This window comes from Procambarus clarkii, chromosome 54 (assembly GCF_040958095.1).
Source record: "Procambarus clarkii isolate CNS0578487 chromosome 54, FALCON_Pclarkii_2.0, whole genome shotgun sequence".
Lineage (NCBI taxonomy): Eukaryota > Metazoa > Arthropoda > Malacostraca > Decapoda > Cambaridae > Procambarus > Procambarus clarkii.
The window spans coordinates 22,161,598-22,183,462 of NC_091203.1; the positions used below are offsets into that span (position 1 = coordinate 22,161,598).

Sequence of the window (21,865 nt, forward strand, 5' to 3'; positions counted from 1 at the left end):
CTAAAAGATATATGTACATTTTCCACACACGAAACCTCGCCCCCAGAAAGCCTGGGGCCAGATTTACGAAGCAGTTACGCAAGCACTTACGAACCTGGGGCCAGATTTACGAAGCAGTTATGCAAACACTTACGAACCTGGGGCCAGATTCACGAAGCAGTTACGCAAGTACTTACGAACCTGGGGCCAGATTCACGAAGCAGTTACGCAAGCACTTGCGAACCTGGGGCCAGATTCACGAAGCAGTTACGCAAGCACTTATGAACCTGGGGTCAGATTCACGAAGCAGTTACGCAATCACTTACGAACCTGGGGCCAGATTCACGAAGCAGTTACGCAAGCACTTACGGACGTGTACATCTTTCCTCAATCTTTGACGGCTTTGGTTACATTTATTAAACAGTTTACAAGCATGAAAACTTGCCAATCAACTGTTGTTATTGTTATAAACAGCCTCCTGGTGCTTCGGAGCTCATTAACTGTTTAATAATTGTAAACAAAGCCGCCAAAGATTGAGAAAAGATGGACAGGTTCGTAAGTGCTTGCGTAACTGCTTCGTGAATCTGGCCCCAGGTTCGTAAGTGCTTGCGTAACTGCTTCGTGACTCTGGCTCCAGGTTCGTAAGTGCTTGCGTAACTGCTTCGTGAATCTGGCCCCAGGTTCGTAAGTGCTTGCGTAACTGCTTCGTGAATCTGGCCCCAGGTTCGTAAGTGCTTGCGTAACTGCTTCGTGAATCTGGCCTCAGGGTCGTAAGTGCTTGCGTAACTGCTTCGTGAATCTGGCCTCAGGGTCGTAAGTGCTTGCGTAACTGCTTCGTGAATCTGGCCCCTGGTTAGTACTAACAATTTAATTAGTCTTGATTTAGCACATCAGTAGTCGCTAATTACAAGGGGGGGTAGTTGAGCAATTAGTCTTGACCCCACACTAGTTATTAACCTTGAGGTCAGAGGACAAATTATCCTATATTAATTACCCAATTATCAAATATTATTAATACTAAAGGTCACTTAAAGGTCAATACGTCGTCAATAGCCGGCTAATACATCTGCCAACTGAATAATACAATCATTTGTCAGAGGTAATACAACTGTATTTTTGTCCTACAAGTTTGATTTATTTTTTGATAATTTGAGTTGATTAATGTGTCCAGTTATGGCAAGCCGGTCGGCCGAGCGGACAGCACGCTGGACTCGTAATCCTGTGGTCCCGGGTTCGATCCCAGGCGCCGGCGAGAAACAATGGGCAAAGTTTCTTTCACCCTATGCCCCCTGTTACCTAGCAGTAAAATAGGTACCTGGGTGTTAGTCAGCTGTCACGGGCTGCTTCCTGGGGGTGGAGGCCTGGTCGAGGACCGGGCCGCGGGGACACTAAAGCCCCGAAATCATCTCAAGATAACCCGTCCTCATTAACAGACGCCAAATGTCCATTCCATGCAGCGGCCAACCCCCTCGATTATGAATGCAAAACGGTTTACAAGCGACTCTTAACTGATGACATTCGAACATTTTTGGAACGGCACTTACTACACGTCCTCCGTTCGAACCACGACCCACTAAATGCTTCACTCACGCACTTCAAATCCTCTCCAACAGAACCTAACCACCTAACCTACGCCTGAATAGAATTTTAATCTATAATATTAATTTATATGAAAAAGAAATCTATATATACGAGGCTATACCTCACATTATATATACGAGGCTATACCCCAAATTATATATACAAGACTATACCTTAAATTATATATACGAGGCTATACCTCACATTATATATACGAGGCTATACCTCACATTATATATACGAGGCTATACCCCAAATTATATATACAAGACTATACCTTAAATTATATATACGAGGGTATACCTCAAATTATATACGAGGTTATACCTCACATTATATATACGAGGCTATACCCCAAATTATATATACAAGACTATACCTTAAATTATATATACGAGGGTATACCTCAAATTATATACGAGGTTATACCTCAAATTATATATACGAGGCTATAACTTCATATTATATATACGAGGCTATGCTTAAAGTATAGCCTCGCATATATAATCGATCCCGGCGCCCGGGATCGAACCCGTCGGAGAACCATTTACAAAGTTAGGATTCAAACTGAGAACAATGAACAGCTCGATAAAGCTTCGACCATAGTCGTGAGTCATGAGTTAAGTGTCAGCCCGTCCTCCAAATAGAGACCCAAAAGACCATTCCATCCACCCGCCAACCCCCCAGCTGTTTATAAATGAAAAACTGTTTACACACGACTCACAACTGATGACGTTCGAACATATCCGGAACGAGTGCTTCACTGACGACTGGTGTTCGAACCACAACGCTGTAAATGCTTCACCCACGTACTACAAATAATCGCCAACAGAACCTAAACACCTAACCTAACCTATGCCTATATATACACAATATGCTAATATATTATAATATTAATTTATATTTGAGAAAATTCCCGTTTTGAATGAACATCATGTAAAAATTGCAGCCCCAGCATGTATGAATGCGTCTGTGGGGTCGACCGCTACATGGAATGGACTCGAGTCAAGGACGGGTTGGAAGTGTTTAAGTCATGACCGCGCGTTTGACGGCTGGATTAACGAGCCTTTGGCCAATATATATGAGGATGGACTGTTCTGTTTACCTCGAACCTCTGAGACAGACACACACACACACACACACACACACACACACACACACACACACACACACACACACACACACACACCAGAGCTACGAGGGATGGGGGTATGAGGAGCGCCTGAGGGAACTGTGCCTTACGACACTAGAAAGAAGAAGGGAGAGGGGGGACATGATAGGAACGTATAAGATACTCAGAGGGATTGACAGAGTGGACATAGACGAAATGTTCACACGGAATAGTAACAGAACGAGAGGACATGGATGGAAGCTGGAAACTCAGATGAGTCACAGAGATGTTAGGAAGTTTTCTTTTAGCGTGAGAGTAGTGGGGAAATGGAATGCACTTCAGGAACAGGTTGTGGAAGCAAATACTATTACTAATTTTAAAACCAGGTATGATAGGGAAATGGGACAGGAGTCATTGCTGTAAACAACCGATGCTCGAAAGGCGGGATCCAAGAGTCAATGCTCGATCCTGCAGACACAACTAGGTGAGTACACACACACACACACACTGTTACGGCTACTCGGACCAGTAACCGGGTTCTTGCTGTTATAATAACTATATACAACCCCAAGTCGGTGGTAAACTTTCAAGAACTGGCTGTGGCAAGTAGTAGTGCCATGAATATGGGGGGGGGGGGTAAACAATTCATTATTACACCTTCACTACTATATATATATATATATATATATATATACATACATACATACATATTAAATTAAAGTATTACTACACATACTGGTTCTGGGAGTTCTTCTACTGCCCAAGCCCGGCCCGAGGCCAGGCTTGACTTGTGAGAGTTTGGTCCACCAGGCTGTTGCTTGGAGCGGCCCGCAGGCCCACATATACCTGGTTGATGGGGTTCTGGGAGTTCTTCTACTGCCCAAGCCCGGCCCGAGGCCAGGCTTGACTTGTGAGAGTTTGGTCCACCAGGCTGTTGCTTGGAGCGGCCCGCAGGCCCACATATACCTGGTTGATGGGGTTCTGGGAGTTCTTCTACTGCCCAAGCCCGGCCCGAGGCCAGGCTTGACTTGTGAGAGTTTGGTCCACCAGGCTGTTGCTTGGAGCGGCCCGCAGGCCCACATATACCTGGTTGATGGGGTTCTGGGAGTTCTTCTACTGCCCAAGCCCGGCCCGAGGCCAGGCTTGACTTGTGAGAGTTTGGTCCACCAGGCTGTTGCTTGGAGCGGCCCGCAGGCCCACATATACCTGCTTGATGGGGTTCTGGGAGTTCTTCTACTGCCCAAGCCCGGCCCGAGGCCAGGCTTGACTTGTGAGAGTTTGGTCCACCAGGCTGTTGCTTGGAGCGGCCCGCAGGCCCACATATACCTGGTTGATGGGGTTCTGGGAGTTCTTCTACTCCCCAAGCCCGGCCCGAGGCCAGGCTTGACTTGTGAGAGTTTGGTCCACCAGGCTGTTGCTTGGAGCGGCCCGCAGGCCCACATATACCTGGTTGATGGGGTTCTGGGAGTTCTTCTACTGCCCAAGCCCGGCCCGAGGCCAGGCTTGACTTGTGAGAGTTTGGTCCACCAGGCTGTTGCTTGGAGCGGCCCGCAGGCCCACATATACCTGGTTGATGGGGTTCTGGGAGTTCTTCTACTCACCAAGCCCGGCCCGAGGCCAGGCTTGACTTGTGAGAGTTTGGTCCACCAGGCTGTTGCTTGGAGCGGCCCGCAGGCCCACATACCCATCACAGCCCGGTTGGTCCAGCACGTTTTTTAGAAAGCAATCTAGTTTCCTCTTGAAGATGTCCACGGTTGTTCCGGCAATATTTCTTATGCTTGCTGGGAGGACGTTGAACAACCGCGGACCTCTGATGTTTATACTGTGTTCTCTGATTGTGCCTATGGCACCCCTGCTCTTCACTGGACCTCTGATGTTTATACAGTGTTCTCTGATTGTGCCTATGGCACCCCTGCTCTTCACTGGACCTCTGATGTTTATACAGTGTTCTCTGATTGTGCCTATGGCACCTCTGCTCTTCACTGGACCTCTGATGTTTATATAGTGTTCTCTGATTGTGCCTATGGCACCTCTACTCTTCACTGGTTCTATTCTGCATGTTCTTCCATATCGTTCACTCCAGTACGTTGTTATTTTACTGTGTAGATTTGGGACCTGTCTCTCCAGTATTTTCCACGTGTATATTATTTGGTATCTCTCTCTCTCGTCTCCTTTCTTGTGAGTACATTTGGAGAGCTTTGAGACGATCCCAATAATTTAGGTGTTTTATCTCGTCTATGCGTGCCGTATATGTTCTCTGTATTCCCTCTAGTTCAGCAATCTCTCCTGCTCTGAAGGGGGAAGTGAGTACTGAGTAGTACTCAAGTACTGAGCAGTACTCAAGACGGGACAGCACAAGTGATGGCCAAGAGCTGAGACCCAACATCAGCTCATTAGAGGCCTAATTACCCTAGAAACTAATTGGTCAGGGAATGGGACTGTCAGGGGAAATCGCCAAGCCATTACGACTATAGAAAGCTGGGAAGGTATGTCTCGTCAGGTGTGGGAGGTTTGTATCGTGACAGGTGTGGGAGGTCTGCCTCGTGACAGGTGTGGGAGGTCTGCCTCGTGACAGGTGTGGGAGGTCTGCCTCGTGACAGGTGTGGGAGGTCTGCCTCGTGACAGGTGTGGGAGGTCTGCCTCGTGACAGGTGTGGGAGGTCTGCCTCGTGACAGGTGTGGGAGGTCTGCCTCGTGACAGGTGTGGGAGGTCTGCCTCGTGACAGGTGTGGGAGGTCTGCCTCGTGACAGGTGTGGGAGGTCTGCCTCGTGACAGGTGTGGGAGGTCTGCCTCGTGACAGGTGTGGGAGGTCTGCCTCGTGACAGGTGTGGGAGGTCTGCCTCGTGACAGGTGTGGGAGGTCTGTCTGGTGACAGGTGTGGGAGGTCTGTCTGGTGACAGGTGTGGGAGGTCTGTCTGGTGACAGGTGTGGGAGGTCTGTCTGGTGACAGGTGTGGGAGGTCTGTCTGGTGACAGGTGGGGGAGGTCTGTCTGGTGACAGGTGTGGGAGGTCTGCCTCGTGACAGGTGTGGGAGGTCTGCCTCGTGACAGGTGTGGGAGGTCTGCCTCGTGACAGGTGTGGGAGGTCTGCCTCGTGACAGGTGTGGGAGGTCTGCCTCGTGACAGGTGTGGGAGGTCTGCCTCGTGACAGGTGTGGGAGGTCTGCCTCGTGACAGGTGTGGGAGGTCTGCCTCGTGACAGGTGTGGGAGGTCTGCCTCGTGACAGGTGTGGGAGGTCTGCCTCGTGACAGGTGTGGGAGGTCTGTCTGGTGACAGGTGTGGGAGGTTTGTATCGTGACAGGTGTGGGAGTTCTGTCTGGTGACAGGTGTGGGAGGTCTGCCTCGTGACAGGTGTGGGAGGTCTGCCTCGTGACAGGTGTGGGAGGTCTGCCTCGTGACAGGTGTGGGAGGTCTGCCTCGTGACAGGTGTGGGAGGTCTGCCTCGTGACAGGTGTGGGAGGTCTGCCTCGTGACAGGTGTGGGAGGTCTGCCTCGTGACAGGTGTGGGAGGTCTGCCTCGTGACAGGTGTGGGAGGTCTGCCTCGTGACAGGTGTGGGAGGTCTGCCTCGTGACAGGTGTGGGAGGTCTGCCTCGTGACAGGTGTGGGAGGTCTGCCTCGTGACAGGTGTGGGAGGTCTGCCTCGTGACAGGTGTAGGAGGCACGTGTGTATACCCTCCACAACTCCCACACCTGAAGCGTATCATTCAGCACTGTTAGTTCACAATATCATGGTCCGGGGTTCGATTCGCTCGACAGGACAGAGTAGTCGATGTGGCAACATTTCACCTGATGCCACTGTTCACCTAGCAGTAAATAGGTACCTGGGTGTTAGTCAGCTGTCACGGGCTGCTTCCTGGGGGGTGGAGGCCTGGTCGAGGACCGGGCCGCGGTGACGCTAAGCCCCGAAATCCTCTCAAGATATTCTCAAGATAACACATTAGGCAGTACGATCAGTACCAGGCTTGTTGCCATGGTGACGCCCAGCCTGCCAAACGTATAACGTTTCAGGTAAATTTTTTTTATGTGAAAATAGACGCGTTCAGCTTTTTTTTAAAGCCTTCAGTTAACGATAATAAAAAGAAAACGCGTTTCCACTATATTTTAAACCCATTTCTTTAAGAGTTTAATTATTAATTGGGTTTTGTAATTATTTTTAATTTTATTTAATTAATTAAATTTACGAATTTAATTATTAATTTCAACTACTCTAAAGTATCGTTAAGAGATAAGAAATATGAATTTATAGATGATTACTTCACACTATATAGCTGCCTAGTGTGTGTGTGTGTGTGTATGTATATATATATATATATATATATATATATATATATATATATATATATATATATATGTATGTCGTACCTAGTAGCCAGAACGCACTTCTCAGCCTACTATGCAAGGCCCGATTTGCCTAATAAGCCAAGTTTTCCTGAATTAATATATTTTCTCTAATTTTTTTCTTATGAAATGATAAAGCTACCCATTTCATTATGTATGAGGTCAATTTTTTTTTATTGGAGTTAAAATTAACGTAGATATATGACCGAACCTAACCAACCCTACCTAACCTAACCTATCTTTATAGGTTAGGTTAGGTTAGGTGGCCGAAAAAGTTAGGTTAGGTTAGGTAGGTTAGGTAGTCGAAAAACAATTAATTCATGAAAACTTGGCTTATTAGGCAAATCGGGCCTTGCATAGTAGGCAGAGAAGTGCGTTCTGGCTATTAGGTACGACACTATATATATATATATATATATATATATATATATATATATATATATATATATATATATATATATATATATATATATATATATAATATACAAAACATGCTTGAATGGTCCCCAAGTTAATATGCAACCGAATACTCTGCCCCCCTGAAGGATTCGAACCCAGACAGCTTGGGTTCCACGCACCTTAACGTATCCAGTACTTAACCCGCTAGACCACACTGACTGTTCAAAAGAATTGGGAGTCGTCAGTCCCTTAGCCCAATCCCCGTCAGCACTCATTGGTCAATTGTATGCAGCCCTGGCTGTCTGGGTTCGAATCCTTCAGGGGTTAGGAGTTTGTGCCACCCCCCCCCCCCCCCACAAGATGGGTATTGGGTGCATAATAAATGAACTAAACTAAACTAAAAACATTCCAGTTGAAGTATCTTGGGCTAGTGTGTTCTCCTGGCCCTGCTTATGTTCAACCCTATACATCCCTGCTCTCTGTGTTGATGTATTGGTATCTTGTATGTTGGGATCATGTCCACACTGTGGGTTCTTATTTTGGGCTAGGAAATGTTCACCTCCGCGTCCTGTTAGTTTAATATTGTCAATTCTGGAGTCAATAGTGTATCTGTACTTTCTTAGTCTTCGATTTGTACTTTTACCTGCTGCATTCTTAAGCGCTTGTCTCACGTATGTTAGATGAAGTGTTTAATAGCCATCGTTATCTAGGTGCTTGGAGGCTGTGGTGATGCTTGAGAGCCTAAGATGTGTTGATATCAAAATAATGTCTGCTTGAAAGTTTTTGATATCAAAATAATGTCTGCTTGAGAGTCGGTGATATCAAAATAATGTCTGCTTGAGAGTCCGTGATATCAAAATAATGTCCATCCTGAAGCTGCTATCCTGTCTAAGATGATGGGAGATCTATTTTTCCTCTATTATATCTACTGCATATATTTTTCTCTAACACACACACACACACACACACACACACACACACACACACACACACACACACACACACACACACACACACACACACACACACACACATCCCCAGGAAGCAACTCCTATTAGGTGTCTTAACTCCCAGGTACCTATTTACTGCTAGGTGAACAGAGTCATCAGGAGTGAATGAAAGTATGCCGATTTGTTTCCGCCTCCGCCGGGAATTGAACCCGGGGCCATTAGGACTACGATCCCTAAACGCTATCCACTCAGCCATGAAGCCCTCCTGAGGGCCTGTGTGTGTGTGTGTGTGTGTGTTTACCTAGTTGTGCTTGCGGGGGTTGAGCTTTGGCTCTTTGGTCCCGCCTCTCAACCATCAATCAACTGGTGTACAGGTTCCTGAGCCTATTGGGCTCTATCATATCTACATTATAAACTGTGTATGGAGTCAGCCTCCACCACATCACTGCCTAATGCATTCCACCTGTTAACTACTCTGACACTGAAAAAGTTCCTTCTAACGTCTCTGTGGCTCATGTGGGTACTCAGTCTCCACCTGTGTCCCCCTGTGTGTCCCCCTGTGTGTCCCCCTGTGTGTCCCCACCTGTGTGTCCACCTGTGTGTCCCCACCTGTGTGCCCCCCTGTGTGTCCCCCTGTGTGTCCCCCTGTGTGTCCCCCTGTGTGTCCGCCTGTGTGTCCCCGCCTGTGTGTCCCCACCTGTGTGTCCACCTGTGTGTCCCCACCTGTGTGTCCCCCTGTGTGTCCCCCTGTGTGTCCCCACCTGTGTGTCCCCACCTGTGTGTCCCCCTGTGTGTCCCCCTGTGTGTCCCCACCTGTGTGTCCCCACCTGTGTGTCCCCACCTGTGTGTCCCCCTGTGTGTCCCCACCTGTGTGTCCCCACCTGTGTGTCCCCACCTGTGTGTCCCCACCTGTGTGTCCCCACCTGTGTCCGCCTGTGTGTGAGAGAGAGAGAGAGAGCGCTAAGTCTTGCCTGACAGTGCCCAATAGACTCCGAAGGGTGTGTCTGGAGTGTGTAAGTGTCGGTGCCTGAGACCATCTGTGGAGGGACCCCCTAGTCTGGTGATAGCTGAAGGTTGAGCTCCAGCTCCCAGACCCAAGCCCAGGTCAGCACTGAGACCTCAGCCCCCGTGTATAGGCCTTGGCAGCCGGTGAGGCTCAAGTCCATCCATTGCCCAAGAGGGGCCGGGGGATTGTCTAGTTCAAGTCCTTGGTGTGTGTCGTGCTTGGGATTGACTCAGATATGGACTCAAGTTCGTGTGGTTAGCCTTGAATGAGTTAACTTATATTGACCTTATATTAATGATTCAATTTGATGTGCTGAGGTTAGTAGATCATCCTGCTTGTTAGTTATTGGGTAGTTTGGCTGTTAACTCTTGCTACGGTGAGTCTGAGACGAGAGTTGTCACTGACGGACTTGTCAAGGCTGTTTGTAAACTTTAGGTGGAGTCCGTCCTTCTGTGAGTGCCTCGAACCCCGCTCCCTGATTGACCCACTGTGTCCACCCTTCTCTTCCCCCCCTGTGTCCCCTGCTTAATGGTCTGTCCCCTGGTCCCTGATGGTCTGCAGCCTGGACCTGGCGTGCTGGAGTACGTGGGGGGGTAGTTAGGGGGGTGGTTAGTGGGTAGTTAGGGCGAGGAGGTCCACTTCCTTCACTCCTCTTAGTGAGAAGCCGCTACGGAGGCCAGACACAACAGCTCAAGTGTTTTAAAGTTCTAGGTTTTTACTGTCTTAAGTCTCTCAGATTGCATTGTGTTTCCTCAAATTTCATTTAAGATGTCTCACGTTCATCTTTTGAGTTCGTTCCCTGTTCGGTAGGTGTGTGTGTGTGTGTGTGTGTGTGTGTGTGTGTGTGTGTGTGTGTGTGTGTGTGTGTGTGTGTGTGTGTGTGTGTGTGTGTGCGCGTCCGTGTGTGTGTGTGCGTGTGTGCGTGTGCCCTGGACGCCCATTACATGCATCTCAATAACACTTCTCCATCCTGAGAAATAAATGGATTGCTTTACACACTCTTAATCCTCTCTGGTCCGTGACGTAATCTCAGTTATGCAGGACTCAAATCGGCTTCACTTTCCGCCCCGACCGGCTTTTGTCTCAGACTCAGGCGGGAATCGTCGCGCTCGACTCCAGGTTCCCGAGTCTATAGTTTCCCCTAGCGATGTGTGTTTATTTTCCCTGCCGCCTGTCTGAAGGGGGTGACTTGGGGAAACTTTTCCTGGCATCTATATGTCTCTGGCGGATGATATCTTCTTAATATAGTAGTATCTTCAGTAGTGGCCGTTATTGCTAGGTGAACAGAGGCATCAGGTGAAGGGGAATCTGGCTAAATGTTCCTGTATTATCAGAGGGATTGAACCCGGTTCACTCGGTTGCGTGCCTAACATGTAGACTACTATGCTATAATGACATGCTCATGTTACCACTGTTAGGCCTAGGCCTAACAAGTATGCTGGGCCCGGGCTACAGGTCCAGCTCCTGGGCCCCGACACACCCTCCCCCCACCACCCAGTAATCAACTAATTAAACAACTACTGTAACTTTCAGTTATTTACATTTTTTTGTCTGAACTTTGTACATTTTGATCATAGTTTAACGTACAAAATGTTCTCTAAAAATGTTGGTTGTTTAAACAGTTGTGCAGCGAATGGAATATTTTCTTAATCTGACATAGTTTACGTAAATTGGCCCTGTAAATTGAACTATTTGTTACGTACAAAAACCTTTCGCTCCATGATGGGGATTTTCAATTGTCACTGCAAGGGATTTCATCCCGCCAATCACACACCCAAACTACGACGTTGGTACAACGTTCGAACAAGTTTTAACACCTCCTAACCAGTTATAACAACCAATATAGCAAGTTGTAACAACGTTCTAATACGTCATAAACACGTTAAGCCAAGATGTAACAACTTTATTACAAGTTGTAACAAGCGGAAAATAGAGAAAGTTTCGGTTTGTGCTTCCAGGGATGCGACTAACTTTTTCTACGGGTTTTTGATGTGATGAATACAGACGTGTATTCATCATTGTCACATTACCTAGATCATCACCACTATCCTCACCACACAAGGTCGTTCAGGGGGTAACGACCCCCATGCCCCACTTTAAGTAGGATTGTCTCCTATTGCGACAACGAACAAATACCAAGTCTGAAGTGTGGGTTGTATTGTCCATAGAGTGTTGTCGGCAGATTTTACAGCTGTTCATCACACAATCTCATCTGCCAGCCAGCCTGAGAGCCAGCCAGCCAGCCAGTCAGCCAGCCAGCCTGCCAGCCTGCCAGCCAGCCAGCCAGCCTGCCTGCCTCCCAGCCAGCCAGCCAACCAGCCAGCCAGCCAGCCAGCCAGCCAACCAGCCAGCCAACCAACCAGCCAGCCAGCCAGCCAGCCAGCCAACCAGCCAACCAGCCAGCCAGCCAGCCAGCCAGCCAGCCAGCCAGCCAGCCATTATCAAGCACAGTGCCACATGCTTCGCTGAGTTAACAAATATTTTGGTCATGTTTTCTAACTGTAATTAACTTGGAAAGGTTGTCAGCTTCCCTCTCGTCACTGCCACCGTATATATATATATATATATATATATATATATATATATATATATATATATATATATATATATATATATATATATATATATATATATAATGTCGTACCTAGTAGCCAGAACGCACTTCTCGGCCTACTATGCAAGGCCCGATTTGCCTAATAAGCCAAGTTTTCCTGAATTAATATATTTTCTCTAATTTTTTTCTTATGAAATGATAAAACTACCCATTTCATTATGTATGAGGTCAATTTTTTTTATTGGAGTTAAAATTAACGTAGATATATGACCGAACCTAACCAACCCTACCTAACCTAACCTAACCTATCTTTATAGGTTAGGTTAGGTAGCCAAAAAAGTTAGGTTAGGTTAGGTTAGGTAGGTTAGGTTGTCGAAAAACAATTAATTCATAAAAACTTGGCTTATTAGGCAAATCGGGCCTTGCATAATAGGCTGAGAAGTGCGTTCTGGCTACTAGATACGACATATATATATATATATATATATATATATATATATATATATATATATATATATATATATATTATATATATATATATATATATATATATATATATATATATATATATATATATATATATATATATATATATGTCTTTCTTGTAGACATATGCTGTTGAATATGACCGTAAGGGTAAGATTAATAATTCTAACACGAATCTTCTCAATATTTCTTACGTTTTTCTTCACTGTCGAGGGTAATTGAAAAATTAAGTCTCCAAAATTCATTTTTTTGTTTTACACTCTAATTTTGGTCTGACGCCTTGAAGCGTTTCGTAAGGGATTCTTACATTTTCAAAGACTTGGTTTACACATAATATACATCATGTTTTTAGTTTGTCACTCGCTTAGCTAAACGAACTATGGGGTTCAGTTCCTCAGCCCATTATGTGCCTCGGCCCGCCTCTCAACTGCCAATCAACTGTTACTAACTCCCACTATTTTTTCCCCCCACGCACATACACACACACAAACGCCAGGAAGCAGCCCGGGACAGCTGACTAACTGCCAGGTACCTATTTACTGCTAGGTAACAGAGGCATTAGGGTGAAAGAAACTCTGCCCATCGTTTCTCCCCGGCGTGAGTATGTGTGAGAAATATATGTAATAGATATGATAGATGGGAATAGATCTAGAGTCAGCATATGAGACAACTGACAGCTAGAAAGGCGGGGCCCAAGAGCTAACAGCACAACTCTGCAGGCACAGATAGTTAATATACTCAATAAAGAGACGCACGCACTCACTCACTCGCTCGCACTCAAACTATCCATTAATGTCCTCAAATTTCAAACTCACAGTCATTAGAGTATAACAGGAAGAGGAATGGCACAGTGCCAACACTGTCAGCCACAGTGCCAACACTGTCAGCCACAGTGCCAACACTGTCAGCCACAGTGCCAACACTGTCAGCCACAGTGCCAACACTGTCAGCCACAGTGCCAACACTGTCAGCCACAGTGCCAACACTGTGCCAGCCACAGTGCCAACACTGTGCCAGCCACAGTGCCAACACTGTGTCAGCCACAGTGCCAACACTGTGCCACCAACAGTGCCAACACTGTGCCAACAACAGTGCCATCACTGTGCCAACAACAGTGCCAACACTGTGCCACCAACAGTGCCAACACTGTGCCAACAACAGTGCCAACACTGTGCCACCAACAGTGCCAACACTGTGCCAACAACAGTGCCATCACTGTGCCAACAACAGTGCCAACACTGTGCCAGCCACAGTGCCAACACTGTGCCAACAACAGTGCCAACACTGTGCCACCAACAGTGCCAACACTGTGCCAACACTGTGCCAACCACAGTGCCAACACTGTGTGCCACCAACAGTGCCAACACTGTGCCAACAACAGTGCCAACACTGTGCCACCAACAGTGCCACCAACAGTGCCAACAACTGTGCCAACAACAGTGCCAACACTGTGCCACCAACAGTGCCAACACTGTGCCAACAACTGTGCCAACAACAGTGCCAACACTGTGTGTCAGCCACAGTGCCAACACTGTGTCAGCCACAGTGCCACCAACAGTGCCACCAACAGTGCCACCAACAGTGCCGCCAACACTGTGCCAACAACAGTGCCAACACTGTGCCACCAACAGTGCCACCAACAGTGCCAACACTGGCTCCTCCACCCTTGTCTGACTCTGGCTCCTCCTTAAGTAATATAGAGGTGTATATTATATCCTACACCCTCGGGGGGGGGGGGGAGGTCAAACCTGCTTTGTTTACGCCATTCGGGAGTTCCTTCCGGCGCTGCATCTTCCTATTGTGGTCTCACGTACGTCTGTTGAACAAAGCATTAATCCATCATGAAGTATGTTCGTTGTTTCTCCCTTCCTCTCTCTTTATCTCTTTCTGTCTCTGTCTCTCTCTCTCTCGTCTGTCTGTCTCTGTCTCTCTCTCTCTCTCTCTCTGTCTGTCTGTCTGTCTCTGTCTCTCTGTCTGTCTGTCTGTCTCTCTCTCTCTCTCTCTCTCTCTCTGTCTCTGTCTCTCTGTCTCTGTCTCTCTGTCTCTGTCTCTGTCACTCTCTCTGTCTGTCTGTCTCTGTCTCTCTCTCTGTCTGTCTGTCTCTGTCTCTGTCTCTGTCTCTCTGTCTCTCTGTCTGTCTGTCTCTCTCTCTCTCTCTCTCTCTCTCTCTCTCTCTCTCTCTCTCTCTCTCTCTCTCTCTCTCTCTCTCTCTGTCTCTCTCTCTCTCTCTCTGTCTCTCTGTCTCTCTGTCTCTCTGTCTCTCTCTCTGTCTGTCTGTCTCTCTCTCTCTCTCTCTCTCTCTCTCTCTCTCTCTCTCTCTCTCTCTCTCTCTCTCTCTCTCTCTCTCTCTCTCTGTCTCTCTCTCTCTCTCTCCCCCCCCCCTCCCTCACCAGGAGCGGGTGAGGGAAGGAGTGGAGGTCAAGTGCCACTCGAGGTGGTGGCCCTCTGATCACTAGGGGATTAGTGGTGCCAGGTAGTGTCACCCTTGTGTGTGGTTGTTCACCACTAACTACACTCACCTAACCCTGCTTGACAAGGTTGGTCTTTAGCTCCTTGTTCCCGCCTCTAAACTGCCTATAGTTGCTTCGGTTCTTATTGGACTCTAACTTCTCTGCTCCATCTGTTATACCATCTCTATATTCTATATTTGGTGGAACATCTCGCTATCTTTCTCAGACGTCGACTTGTGGTGGACTAGATCAGGATTCCATGCTGGAGATGCATATTCCAGGGTTGGTCTGGCATACGTTATATTCGAACATAGGTTCGAACCCTCATTGCGGTTCGTACGGATGTTCTCCATGATGCAGTCACGTTAGTGGGATTACTGTGTGTAATATTATTAACATATTCCTGTATCGTTCCTGTCAAGGTTCAGAAGAATGTGTTCAGGTTAATGAGTCTAATATACCATGTTTCTGCCTCATTAATGAAGTATTTGATCTATTGTGTGCCTTGTGTCAGTCCCCCCCCCCCTTTGTTCCGTGCTTAGTTTCATTACTTTGCACTTTTCCTAGTGTTAAACTCTACTAGCCATTTATAGGAGCATTCCTTTTGGCTGCTTGTAGTCTCTCGCTGTCTCCCTGTGTGTTCATGGTGTTCATGATGCAGAACATCGGCAGGAACACTGAGAGAAGTTACATATTTCACCTCACACATACACATGTCTAACCTACACGTGAAACAATCCAATATCTCTCATAACTCCTCAAACCCATTTACAAATCTTATACAACTGTTTCAGTCTTCCATTTTGTGTTTACATGTTTTCGCAACTTTTCGAGAATTTGTATAATAGTTGGGTCGAGTCCCACTGAAGTCTCTGCCTCTGTTGACGGTGTCAGTTGAGGGGAACACTCCCGCAGGAGCAGAGGGAGCATGTGGCAGGGTACCACACGGATGTCAAGGTAATCTTTATCATCCTTATCTTTATCAGTGGCAGTAGCAGGAGGAGTAGTGGCAAGGGTCGTGGATGTGGTCTAACATTCTCCTGTGGTCGGGGACAAGTTGAGGATATCGATGATCTAGAATCACTTTAACTAGCGTTATGTAAGACTCAGAAGGCTTAGCTGTGGACAGATCAGTTCTAATACATTTTTTTTTTTTGAGATATATAGAAGAGTTGTTACATTCTTGTAGAGCCACTAGTACGCGTAGCGTTTCGGGCAAGTCCCTGGAATACGATCCCCGCCGCGAAGAATTGTTGTTACAACCAAGTACACATTTTACTGTTGCGTTAAACAGAGGCTACAGTTAAGGAATTGCGCCCAGTAAATCCTCCCCGGCCAGGATACGAACCCGTGACATAGCGCTCGCGGAACGCCAGGCGAGTGTCTTACCACTGCACCACGGAGACTGAATGTACTCATGGTGATCCGCCTATGAAATTCCTTTGTTGGTGCATCCAGCAGCTTGGCTCTCCATGTCTCTCTGTCTCCCTGTGTTCTGGTGGTGGAACACACACCCACCGACCAGCAGTCTTGGCCAATGTTAACAACTACAGCCCCTGTCTATGGTGTTCTTGGCTACCATGATGGGAGCCGGTCGGCCGAGCGGACAGCACGCTGGACTTCTGATCCTGTGGTCCCGGGTTCGATCCCAGGCGCCGGCGAGAAACAATGGGCAGAGTTTCTTTCAGCCTAAGTCCCTGTTACCTAGCAGTAAAATAGGTACCTGGGTGTTAGTCAGCTGTCACGGGCTGCTTCCTGGGGGTGGAGGCCAGGTCGAGGACCGGGCCGCGGGGACACTAAAAAGCCTCGAAATCATCTCAAGATAACCTCAAGATAACTATGATGGGTCGTCTTACTCTCACAAGGAGGTGTTGCTTACCGAGACTTTGTGTATCAGCGCCACAGCTGTTTTACCTCCTCACGTTATCCTGGGGCTGCGTATGCTATCTTGAGGTGATTTTGATTTCAGGGCTTTAGTGTCCCCGCGGCCCGGTCCTCGACCAGGCCTCCACCCCCAGGAAGCAGCCCGTGACAGCTGACTAACACCCAGGTACCTATTTTACTGATAGGTAACAGGGGGGCATCAGGGTGAAAGAAACTCTGCCCATTGTTTCTCGCCGACGCTTGGGATCGAACCCGGGACCACAGGATCACAAGTCCAGTGTACTGTCCGCTCGGCCGACCAGCTCCCGCAGGCCACTGAAGCCGCCACAACTGTAAACCGTCATCTCACATCTCAACTCAAGAGAGAACACGAAACAATTTATACCTTGAAGAAAAATTGTTTGTCCACAGTTGGAGGCCAGACGCTAGGTGCTAGCCTCACCAAAATATGCAAGTTAAATGGTCTGAGATATGGGACGGATATAGGCTGGTTGGGGTAGGCCTAAGTTAAATATTTTAACAAATATTAGCAATTGTAAATAACCCCAGGAGATTTTCAGGGAGTCAATTGTGAAACATATGGTGTGATTTCCATAGATTTTTTATTAATTTATAAATATATTTTCGAGAGATCCGTATTGTTGCTTCGGTTCTTAAAAATATAATATTTTGAGAGAAATGGTAGATTAAGAATGGTGGAGACCCGAGCAATGCCGGTCACCCCCCCCCCCCATGAGATCCTGCCTGCTATTGTGCTATCCTGCCTACCATCCTGCCTGCCATCCTGCCTGCCATCCTGCCATCCTCCCTGCCATCCTGCCATCCTCCCTGCCATCCTACCTGCCATCCTGCCTGCCATCCTGCCATCCTCCCTGCCATCCTACCTGCCATCCTGCCATCCTCCCTGCCATCCTACCTGCCATCCTGCCATCCTCCCTGCCATCCTGCCATCATCCCCGCCATCCTACCTGCCATCCTGCCATCCTCCCTGCCATCCTCCCTGCCATCCTCCCTGCCATCCTACCTGCCATCCTGCCATCCTACCATCCTCCCTGCCATCCTCCCTGCCATCCTCCCTGTCATCCTCCCTGCCATCCTGTCATCCTGCCTGCCATCTTGTCATCCTCCCTGCCATCCTCCCTGCCATCCTGCCATCCTCCCTGCCATCCTCCCTGCCATCCTGCCATCCTCCCTGCCATCCTCCCTGCCATCCTCCCTGCCATCCTCCCTGTCATCCTGCCATCCTCCCTGCCATCCTGCCATCCTCCCTGTCATCCTGCCTGTCATCCTGCCATCCTCCCTGCCATCCTGCCTGCCATCCTCCCTGCCATCCTCCCTGCCATCCTCCCTGCCATCCTCCCTGCCATCCTGCCATCCTCCCTGTCATCCTACCTGTCATCCTGCCATCCTACCTGTCATCCTGCCATCCTCCCTGCCATTCTCCCTGCCATCCTCCCTGCCATCCTGCCATCCTCCCTGTCATCCTACCTGTCATCCTGCCATCCTACCTGTCATCCTGCCATCCTCCCTGCCATTCTCCCTGCCATCCTCCCTGCCATCCTCCCTGCCATTCTCCCTGCCATTCTCCCTGCCATCCTCCCTGCCATCCTCCCTGTCAATCTACCTGTCATCCTGCCATCCTCCCTGCCATTCTCCCTGCCATCCTCCCTGCCATCCTCCCTGCCATCCTACCATCCTCCCTGCCATCCTGCCATCCTGCCTGCCATCCTGCCATCCTCCCTGCCTGCCATCCTGCCATCCTGCCTGTCATCCTGCCATCCTCCCTGCCATCCTGCCATCCTGCCTGCCATCCTGCCATCCTGCCATCCATCCTGCCATCCTCCCTGCCATCCTGTCATCCTCCCTGCCATCCTCCCTGCCATCCTCCCTGTCAATCTACCTGTCATCCTGCCATCCTCCCTGCCATCCTCCCTGCCATCCTGCCATCCTCCCTGCCATCCTGCCATCCTCCCTGCCATCCTGCCATCCTCCCTGCCATCCTGCCATCCTCCCTGCCATCCTGCCATCCTCCCTGCCTGCCTAGTTGATGACCCGTCTTTAAGCATATATACATATTTTCTCAATAAAGTGAATACGTTAATCTATATGCAGATTTGTATATACATATTAAGTAATGTAGTTGTGTAATTATTATCCCCGTGTGATGATCTCTGTAGTGTAGCAGTTTGGTCTCCACCCTGCACGCCCGCACGCTCTCACGCACGCGCGGGCACTATTATCCCCGTGTGATGATCTCTGTAGTGTAGCAGTTTGGTCTCCACCCTGCACGCCCGCACGCTCTCACGCACACGCGGGCACTATTATCCCCGTGTGATGATCTCTGTAGTGTAGCAGTTTGGTCTCCACCCTGCACGCCCGCACGCTCTCACGCACGCGCGGGCACACACACACACACACACACACACACACACACACACACACACACACACACACACACATTGATTGACGGTTGAGAGGCGGGACCAAAGAGCCAGAGCTCAACCCCCGCAAGCACAACTAGGTGAGTACAACTACGTGAGTACACACACACACACACAGGCTACCAAACCCCGTGCCCAGTGGATAGCGCGCAGGACTCGTAATTCTGAGGCGCGGGTTCGATTCCCGCACGAGGCAGAAACAAATGGGCAGAGTTTCTTTCACCCTGAATGCCCCCCTGTTATCTAGCAGTAAATAGGTACCTGGGAGTTAGGCAGCTGTCACGGGCTGCTTCCTGGGGTGTGTGTGTGTGTGTGGTGTGGAAAAAATTAGTTAGTAAACAGTTGATTGACAGTTGATAGGCGGGCCGAAAGAGCAAAGTTCAACCCCCGCAAGCACAACTAGGTTAATACACACACACACACACACACACACACACACACGCACGCACGTGCATGCTTTCCCTAACTTGTGTACCATGCAAGGTGATGGAGAAGATCGTGAGGAAAAGGCTCGTAGAGCACCTGGAGGGAAATAACTTTGTAACGCACCACCAACATGGGTTAAGGGAGGGTAAATCGTGCCTCACAGTTTAATAGAATTCAATGACCAGGCAACGAAAATTAGGCAGGAAAGAGAAGGGTGGGCAGACTGCATGTTCTAGGACTGTGAGAAAGCCTTTGGCACAGTACCTCACAAAAGGCTGTTACAGAAGTTGGAGCAACAGACAGGAGTAAAAGAATATACTTCAGTGAAAAGAAAGTTGTATATTATCCATTAGTATAATGGGTATGATATACACATGCCAGTTCAGATATACTAGCTTGAGTGTATGTTCACATAATTCCTTTCACCCTGTTGCCCCTGTTCACCTAGCAGTAAATAGGTACCTGGGAGTTAGCTGCAACGGGCTGCTTCCTAGGGGTGTGTAACAAAAATGAGGCCTGGTCGAAGACCGGGCCTCCGGGACATTAAGCCCCGAAATCCCCTCAAGATAACCTCTCAAGATAAGCCTATAGGTCGTAAGAGGGGTCGTAAGTCTGGAGACAGGGTTACGATATCGGGTCACGGGGGATCTTATCCTACACATATAAACTTGGTATTTAAATAAATTTCCCCCTTCAACATCCCGACGCTTGAGTTACCAACTAGTAAACAACTCGATGTGAGCGGCGCGGCGCCCGGGGTAAACTGAGCCTTACGGCCGGGCAGCATAAGGCTCACTTCACCTTGGAGGATGAGGTAATCCCTTGCTGGATATTAAGGTAAGAATTCCTAGTCGGCAAGCCGGATATTCCGGCCTTATGAGCACTATTATTGGTTCTTGGTGGTGTAGGGCATGTTCTTAGCTGGTGGAGGGGGGGGGGGGGGATATTCTCAGCTGGTGGGGGGGATATTTTCAGCTGGTGGGGGGGATATTCTCAGCTGGTGGAGGGGATATTCTCAGCTGGTGGGGGGGATATTCTCAGCTGGTGGAGGGGATATTCTCAGCTGGTGGGGGGGATATTCTCAGCTGGTGGAGGGGATATTCTCAGCTGGTGGAGGGATATTCTCAGCTGGTGGAGGGGATATTCTCAGCTGGTGGAGGGATATTCTCAGCTGGTGGGGGGGATATTCTCAGCTGGTGGAGGGGATATTCTCAGCTGGTGGAGGGATATTCTCAGCTGGTGGGGGGGATATTCTCAGTTGGTGGGGGGATATTCTCAGCTGGTGGGGGGGATATTCTCAGCTGGTGGGGGGGATATTCTCAGCTGGTGGGGGGGATATTCTCAGCTGGTGGGGGGGGGGATATTCTCAGCTGGTGGGGGGATATTCTCAGCTGGTGGGGGGATATTCTCAGCTGGTGGGGGGATATTCTCAGCTGGTGGGGGGGATATTCTCAGCTGGTGGGGGGGGATATTCTCAGCTGGTGGGGGGGATATTCTCAGCTGGTGGGGGGGATATTCTCAGCTGGTGGGGGGGATATTCTCAGCTGGTGGGGGGATATTCTCAGCTGGTGGAGGGGATATTCTCAGCTGGTGGAGGATATTCTCAGCTGGTGGGGGGGGGGGATATTCTCAGCTGGTGGGGGGGATATTCTCAGCTGGTGGGGGGGGGGGATATTCTCAGCTGGTGGGGGGGGGATATTCTCAGCTGGTGGGGGGATATTCTCAGCTGGTGGGGGGGATATTCTCAGCTGGTGGGGGGATATTCTCAGCTGGTGGGGGGGATATTCTCAGCTGGTGGGGGGGATATTCTCAGCTGGTGGAGGGGATATTCTCAGCTGGTGGGGGGGATATTCTCAGCTGGTGGGGGGGGGCATATTTTCAGCTGGTGGGGGGATATTCTCAGCTGGTGGGGGGGATATTCTCAGCTGGTGGGGGATATTCTCAGCTGGTGGGGGGGATATTCTCAGCTGGTGGAGGGGGATATTCTCAGCTGGTGGGGGGGGATATTCTCAGCTGGTGGGGGATATTCTCAGCTGGTGGAGGGGGATATTCTCAGCTGGTGGGGGGGATATTCTCAGCTGGTGGGGGATATTCTCAGCTGGTGGGGGGGATATTCTCAGCTGGTGGGGGATATTCTCAGCTGGGGGGGGTGGATATTCTCAGCTGGTGGGGGATATTCTCAGCTGGTGGAGGGGGATATTCTCAGCTGGTGGGGGGGATATTCTCAGCTGGTGGAGGGGATATTCTCAGCTGGTGGAG

At 49.0% G+C, this 21,865-nt stretch overlaps 1 protein-coding gene across 3 annotated transcripts in view; it reads left to right on the plus strand.

Moving 5' to 3' along the window:
- The window catches only part of LOC123771331 (contactin-4-like), a 249,467-nt gene that overhangs the window by 42,249 nt on the left and 185,353 nt on the right, over positions 1–21,865 (plus strand). The gene's annotated exons all lie outside the window — the stretch shown is intronic.